This window comes from Colobus angolensis, unplaced genomic scaffold (genome assembly GCF_000951035.1).
Source record: "Colobus angolensis palliatus isolate OR3802 unplaced genomic scaffold, Cang.pa_1.0 Scaffold210, whole genome shotgun sequence".
Taxonomy (NCBI): domain Eukaryota; kingdom Metazoa; phylum Chordata; class Mammalia; order Primates; family Cercopithecidae; genus Colobus; species Colobus angolensis.
The window spans coordinates 1,119,784-1,126,144 of NW_012115267.1; positions in this window are offsets into that span (position 1 = coordinate 1,119,784).

Below are 6,361 nucleotides of genomic sequence, written 5' to 3' on the forward strand. Positions count from 1 at the left end.
TCATCAAGACAAAGTAAGCAGCTGGGTGCGGTGGCTTGCGCCTGTAATCCCAAAACTTCTGGAGGCCAAGGTGGGCAGATCCCTGGAGGCCAGGAGTTCGAGACCAGCCTGACCAACATGATGAAACCCTGTCTCTACTGTGGGTGTGCACACCTGTAATCCCAGCTACACAGGAGGCTGAGGCACAAGGATCGCTTGAACCTGGGAGGTGGAGGTTGCAGTGAGCCGAGATTGTGCCACTGCACTCCAGCCTGAGTGACAGGAAGACTCCGTCTCAAAAAAAAAAAAAAAAAAAAGACAAAGTAATCATGTATCATAATCTGACCAGATTCACTGAACTTTCTGTTCATCTGTTAAATAGAGTAGGCATCTTGGTGGTAACATAACAGCATTCAACATGCCTGTCTCTTGAATTGCCCTGCTCCGATCCTGACCAGTGTCCCCTGGAGCACAGCTGTCATGCTGCGATCTTTCTCCATCATCTTGGGGATTCTCTCTGCCTCTGTCCGGTGTTACATCTCCTGTTTTCTTATGGACATATAACAGTTGCCCATATTTATGGGGTATATGTGATATTTTGTTACAAGGATACAATGTGTAATGATGCAATCAGGATAATTGGGATACCCGTCATCTGAAGGATCTGGCATTTCTTTGTGTTAGGAACATTTCAATTTCACTGCTAGATATTTTGAAATATACAGTAAATTGTTGTTAACAACCTTTGAAGATTTTGTGGTATAAGTGTGGTTGATTCTCAGCTTTCCCACTGGCAGCTTGGGATTTTGTTTTCATATTGTTATGAGAAACAAGTTTGTTAAATCGCTTCGCACTGATCCATTGGTTTTGCAGCTTCCAAAATGTCATGGCTGTTGTCTCCTTTCCTATTCTTCTAGCCCTTGTGGGTGTAGGTCTTAAAACAAAACAACTCCTATTTTTATGGGGTTCAAGAGAGAGACAAATTAAATGCACATGTTTAATCCACCACGTTAACTTGGAAGTCCAAAAATGCCTACTTGTGTAAGGTCCAGTTCTTCTGGGAAGTATTCTTTTGACTCGTCTGCCTTTAGCAGAATTAATCCTGTCCTTCAAAAGATTTTTAGTGCGGTGCATAACACATTGAATTCTAATCCATTTGTTTACATATGCCTCTTTCCCCGGAGAAAATATGAATCCTCAAATGTCAGGATCAGGTTTTATTCTAATTTTATCAATAGCACCCATCACAATACCCACATGTATTTGCTAAATGTTTGCTATCTACAGGAATGTGTAATTAGGTTCCGAAAAGGATAGTGCTGAACCTTTTCAAAAATTGGACTCTTATTCAAATACATGTTATACCGACTAGGAATTTTTAATTCCCCCTTATCGGTTGTCAAACTAAACCAAAACTGAAAGCTGGTGAGCTCTTTCAACAGCACAGAAGCCTGTTTCTGACACTCCAGATAGAGCAATGTTTGGTGTGAGTACCCTCTGGTGGCATTTCAAGAAACTAACTTCTTTTACAGCCTGATTTCTGGTTCTGTTGCTGTTAAAAGCTTGACGGAAGACATCACTCATTTTCTTAAATTTCTCGATTGAACATGCATGACTTTTGCCATCAGAAAAATTGTATAATTTTTTCCAAAATAACATAACTTTATGAGTTTCTGAGACAAAAGAAGATGTTAGGAAGCTGAACAAACATACAAATAGAAATTGCACATATTTTAAAATTAATCTATTTCTAATGTTTGCTTGTTTTTTTTTTTGAGATGGAGTCTCGCTCTGTTGCTCAGGTCGCCCAGGTCGCCCAGGCCATCCAGGCTGGAGTGCGGTGGCACAATCTCAGCTCACTGTAACCTCCGTCTCCTGGGTTTCAGCGATTCTCCTGCCTCAGCCTCCCATATACAGGCACATCTCATCACACCTGGCCAATTTTTGTGTTTTTAGTAGAGACGGAGTTTCACTACGTTGGCCAGAGTCTCACTCTGTTGCCCAGGCTGGAGTGCAGTGGCATGATCTCGGCTCACTGCAATCTGTGCCTCCTGGGTTTAAGCGATTCTCCTGCCTCAGTCTCTCGAGTAGCTGGGATTACAGGCACCTGCCACCAAGCTCGGCTAATTTTTGTATTTTTAGTAGAGACGGAGTTTTACCATGTTGGCCAGACTGGTCTTGAACTCCTGACCTCAGGTGATCCACCCACCTTGGCCTCCCAAAGTGCTAGGATTACAAGCATGAGCCACCATGCCAGGCCTTGGTAGATGATATTGTTAATGAAATGGTCTGGATGTGTGTAAGCCTTCCTATCAGTGGGTTGTGCTTGTCAGCAAGGCTACACCTTCTGGTGCTGGGATTAGAGCAGAGGATCCTGTTTGTTTTTGTGATCAAGATTAGATAGAACATGATTTGTACCAGGTCACACAAATGTTTCTAAACAATCGTGTAACGCTTAGAATGAAACTTGGCGGTTGCCTGCATTAGAGAAAGGGCAAGTGTGTTTTATGTGTAGGAACAAGGGTGTGTGGATATGTGGGGTCACCAGAATTGTGGCAGAGACTGTTAGTTGTCCTAATATTTGATCTTCCCTTCTTCAATAGTGATAGACTTTCAATTGTTCATAGGTAATTGTCCACAGAACCAAGATAACATTTTCACCAGGCTCTTTTGCAACTAATGTGTGGTCCTTTGACTAAATTCCAAAGGACAAAATACAAGCATAATTAATATGCATGACTTCAGGATGTGACCTTATAGAGAAATACATAGTCTCTGTTTTAGTGTTTCAGCCTTTCCATTGGCCGAACGGTGTGTGGAATGGGGAGGTGTCTGGAACACGGCAGTGAGGACAGCATACGAAGAACGATAAAGCTACAAGACCGAAAAGCCCTAGGTCCTTGATATCTTTATATTAACCTCAGAGAGAAATATGTTAACTTCTACCTCACTTAAGTCACATATATTTGAGGCCTATTTTATTCCCAATCAAATTTTAATTGTATTTTTTCCTCTTTATTTTTTGTGGACATGGGGTCTCACTGTGATGTCCGGGCTGGTCTCAAATTCTTGGCTTCAAGTTATCCTCTCGCTTCGGCCTCGCAAAGTGCTGGGATTACAGGTGTGAACCATTGCCACTAGCCTTTTTTTTTTTTCTTATTTTCAAATCTTTATCCTAAAAAAAAGAAAACATGCCAAGAAATGAGACAGATTCCACAAAGGGTGAGATGTAACCAAATCTGGAAGTTTGAGGGGAAAATCCTGGAGGAAGGGAAATTGAATCTCTGACCTAAACAATGAATGAAATTAGCTAAGAAAAGTTCTGAACTGGGAACCAGCATGGTGTGTGGAGGTACTAAAAGAAGAATGGAAAGAGAAAAAAGGTAGTTTGTGCTAAATCAGGAGAGACAAATATAACCCAAATCATCCCGAAGGCATTAAGGAAGGTAAAGATGAAAAAAAGTCAAAAGTGATGCCCATATTTTTGACCCAATCAACTGCATGGATTGTAGAGTTATTTACTGAGAAAAGAAACACCACTCTGGACACGGTGGTTCACGCCTGTAATCCCAATACTTTGGGAGGTCGAAGTGGGAGGATTGCTTGAGTCCAGGAGTTGGAGACCAGCCTGGGCAACATGGCGAAACCTTGTCTCTACTAAAAAATACAAAAATTAGCTGGGTGTGGTGGTGAGTGCTTGTAGTCCCAGCTACTCGGGAGGCTGAGGTAGGAGGATCACTTGAGCGATAATTGCACTACTGCACTCCAGCCTGGGCGACAGAGGGACATCCTGCCTCAAACAAACAAACAAAAAAAGAAAAAAGAAAAAAGAAAAACAGAAACACCAGAGAAGTGGCAGGTTTGGGGAGGAAGATGATAATTTCACTTTGGATATGTCAAGTTTGTGGTGTTTGTGAATAGGCAAGTAGTTATGTGGCTCTGGTACTCTGAATTAAGATCATGGATAAAAACATAGATTTTGGAGTCATTGGCTACTGGATGGTAAATAAAGCTAGATGAATGGATAGAATACCTACAGCAAGAATCTATACTTTGAAAAGAATATAAAAGTTATGAACAGGGCCTAAGATCCAAGTCCTGAAGGAATTCCGGAATTTAATGATTGGATATAAGAGGGGGAACTGATCAGGGAGAGTGAGAAGAAATGGCCAGAGAAAAAGGAAGGAAGCAGGCGAGTTTGCTGTCATGGAGACCAAAGGAAATGAGTGTTGCAGTAAATAAAGAATAGTCAGCTGGGCACGGTGGCTCATGCCTGTAATCCCAGCAGTTTGGGAGGCTGAGGCGGGCAGATCACGAGGTCAGGAGATCCAGACCATCCTGGCTAACATGGTGAAACCCCGTCTCTACTAAAAAATACAAAAACTTATCCAGGCGTGGTAGTAGGCACTGGTAGTCCCAGCTACTTGGGAGGCTGAGGCAGGAGAATAGCGTGAACCTGGGAGGCAGAGGTTGCAGTGAGCCAAGATCTCGTCACTGCACTCCAGCCTGGGCGACAGAGCAAGACTGTCTCAAAAAAGACAAGAATAGTCAGCAACGCTGGATGCTGTTAAAAGGTCAAGTCAGATGAGATTTGATAAGGGGCTATTGGGTTTAACCACATGGGGATAACTAGTGACCTCCGTGGAGAAGTAGACGTCAGTGGAAATTAGGGTAGGTTGAATAGTGGGTAGATACGTGAAAAAAGAGACAATTCTTTCAAGAAGTTTAGCACTAAAGGGGGCAGGAGAAAACATAGTGCAGCAGCCATAGGAATTCTGAGGTTGAAGGAGGTGTTTTGTTTGGCTGGAGGGCTTTTTAAGTTGGAAAATTTTGAGTCAAGCTCATTTAAATGCCAAAGGGAAAGGTCTACGGAGGAGGAAAACATTGAAGATACAGAACAGAGAGTGGATAATATAAAATTCAAGATTCCTGGGAAGGTAGGAAAGGAGGGGAATTGAGGGAGAATGTGGTGGTGTCAACCCAGAAAATGAAAGTGGGAGGGAGGAATGGATGAAAGGGGAGGGGCTAGGACTCAGGTGAGGCAAGGGAGGTACTCACTTCAGGCACAAAATTTAAGGTGGCATCCCCCAAAAATCAGTAACTAAGATAAACACTTTATTGTAATTTTTTTTTTTTTTTGAGACAGCGTCTTGCCCTGTCGCCCAGGCTGGAGTGCGGTGGTGTGATCTCAGCTCACTGCAACCTCTGCCTCCCAGGTTCGAGCGATTCTTGTGCCTCAGTCTCCCAAGTAGCTGGGATTACAGGCATGCGCCACCATGTCAGTTAATTTTTGTATTTTTAGTAGAGACAGAGTTATGCCATCTTGGCCAGGCTGGTCTCAAACCCCTGGCTTCTAGTGATCCTCCTGCCTCAGCCTCCCAAAGTGCTAGGACTACAGGCCTCAATCTCTTAATACATCAAAATTAATGTAAAAAATGTATGGTGAACAAAAACAGCATATTAAAGACACGATCAGATGTAAGCAGGTAGATTTGCCAGTAAAAAGCTAAAACTGTTTTCTTTGTGAAGCAGGAGGCAAGGTTGTCTGGTGAGAGTACGTGGGAAAGGAGATGGGAGGTTGGAGGTGAGAGCAGAGAAGGTTTGCTGCAGAAGTTGTGGACAGAGGGAAGACAAGGCAAGGAGAGAAATCTGATGGCTGCCAAGGAGGACTAGCACCCATGTGGAGCAGGTGGTCCTTAATTCTTCACATCACAGATCTGGCCATTGCATGATCTCTAAGGCCTCTCTCAGAACTCAGAGAAAGCATGAAGAAGGAAAATAGATTTATGATCATGGCGGGTTTTAACAGGGAAAAAAGTTGAGGATATTGGCAAGGGATTTATGACAGTGGACCACAGAAGCTATGATAAGTTATGGCAATGGGCCGTTGAACCTAAGCCAGCAAGGGAACAAGCCAAACATGAGAAATAAACTAAATCAAATGTGAAATGATAGCTCTGAAATAGAATGTAAATGCCAAATGTTATGGGGTGAGTTGTGTCCCCGTAAATTTATGTGTTGAAGACCTAACCCCCAGTACCTCAGAATGTAATCATATTTGGAGTGAGAAATAAAAATAAAATCCTAAATCCCCTAAGGCCGGGAGTGGCGGCTCACACCTGTAATCTTAGCACTCTGGGAGGCCAAGGCAGGCGGATCACAGGCGGATTACAGGAGTTTGAGACTAGCCTGGGCAACATGGCGAAACCCATGTCTACTAAAAATACAAAAAAATGAGTTGGGCATGGTGGCACACGCCTGTAATCCCAGCTACTCCGTAGGTAGAGGCAGGAGAATTGCTTGAACCCTGGAGGTGGAGGTTGCAGTGAGCCAAGATTGTGCCACTGCACTCCAGTCTGGGTGACCAAGTGAGACTCTATCT